Genomic DNA, 1,993 nt, shown 5'->3' on the forward strand with positions numbered 1-1,993 from the left:
GACTCGATGATACATAACAACAACAACAACAAAAAAATATAAACATAGAAATAAGAGAAAATTGTGTCAACAAATTCCTCGTCACATGAATTATTAAAAGTAATTAGTTCAACATTTGATAGCTCTATTCAGTAAATTTTTGTGGCAAATCTACAATGTGTCAAACATAGCAATATCGAAAGATGATGTACTTGCCTCCTTTCTGCCTTTTCTCTAGGTCAAAACCTAATCCTGCCCTCTGGAATTTACCAGGCCATCAAGTTAGATCCAACTTATAATGTCTCTTCCTTGGGTTTCCAAGGCATTATCACTATGGAAGTAGATTGCCCAGCCTTCCTTCCAGTACTTCAAGAGAAGACAAGGAAGGCAAGTTCGAGCACAAGAGAGTCATTTCCCTTAAATTTAATGCAATCTGGCCTATCCTGTCTATCTACTTTAGTCTGTACCATATCTTGACCCTGTAATGCCTCCAAACTTCTCCAAACAACTACACAGTCCTACAAAGAAAATAGCACCACTGATCTATTTGCTTCCTTATCTAAAACTTTACCTCTTAGCACAGTGTCTGGGTTGTGAGTCTCTGAGACTCCATTATGTCTTTGACCCATGCCAGCACAATTTCTCTCTTGAGATGAATGAAGGAGGGTTTTATAGAGCATCCTCTAGAGAGTAATGTAAGTCACCAACAATTGAGCCATAGAATTGAGAATTTATTGAGAATTTCAAAAAAAGAATATACTGTAATCTAAAATTTAAATCTTAAAAGTTCAGTCTTAGTTCAAATTTTAGCACTATTCCTTTACAGTTATATGATTTTGGGCAAGTCACTTAACTTTTCCAAACACAAGTTTTCAAATCTCTAAATGGAAAATAATAGTGAGCCACAGGGATCCAGGTGAGGAGAGGGAACCCAAGCAAGCCCAAAACATCAGGGTGGGAGAACCAGAGAGGAATAAGCCTGGGGACTGGGACAGAAGAAGAGTGAACCACAGGGATCCAGGTGAGGAGAGGGAACCCATGCATGCCCAAAGCACATGGTGGGAGAACTAGAGAGAGGACAAGAATAAGCCTGGGGACCAGGACCGACAATGAGTGAGCCTCAGGGATCCAGGTGAGGAGAGGGAACCGAGGCATGCCCAAAGCATCAGGGCAAGAGAGCGGGAGAAAGGGGAGGAAAAGGCCCAGAAACCGGGACAGAGGAGAAGTCAGCCACAGGGGTCCAGGTAAGTGTGGTAGGAGAGGTTTCCAACAGGGAGACAAACTTGTCTGTTGGTTTGTCCTACCATGGTGACATGTTGACGTGAGTTTTGAGGCTGAGCCACTGATGTTTCAAACCCAGCGGGATACACAAGGTACACAGGTATCAGCCCATTTTACAGACTAGAAAGAAGGGAAAGGACCTCCACTTCTCAAAGAATTGGTCAGGGAAAACCTTATGAATAGCAAAGAAACACTGTCTGATACATTACCATGCAACTTTATGAATAGTTAAGTTATGTTAGAATGCTCTCAAAATAGGACTGGGAAAGAGCTGCATCATCAGAGTAAACCCAGCTTTATTCATATGGATAAGGTAACGCTTTCGAGACCTCCAATTGTTGATGTGGCACCACTCAAATTCAGGAGAAACAGCTACAGACATCCATTAATCATTGGAACAGGAAATGTAAGAAGTATAAATCTAGGAAAATTGGAAGTTGTCAAAAATGAAATGGAACACATGATCATTGATATCCTCAGCATTACTGAGCTGAAATGGATGGGTTTTGGCCATTTTGAATCAGACAGCCATATAATCTACTATGCCGGGAATGACAGTATGAAGAGGAATGTCATGACATTCATCATCACAAAGGATGTTTCAAGATCTGTCCTGAAGTACAATACTGTCAGTGAGAGGATAATATACATACGCCTACAAGGAAGACCTGTTAATAAGACTATTATTCAAATTTAGGCCCCAACCACCAAAGCCAAAGATGAGGAAATTGAA

The sequence above is a fragment of the Orycteropus afer genome, unplaced genomic scaffold (assembly GCF_000298275.1).
Source record: "Orycteropus afer afer isolate SDZICR_OR568_19922 unplaced genomic scaffold, OryAfe1.0 scaffold00235, whole genome shotgun sequence".
Classification (NCBI taxonomy): Eukaryota; Metazoa; Chordata; class Mammalia; order Tubulidentata; family Orycteropodidae; genus Orycteropus; species Orycteropus afer.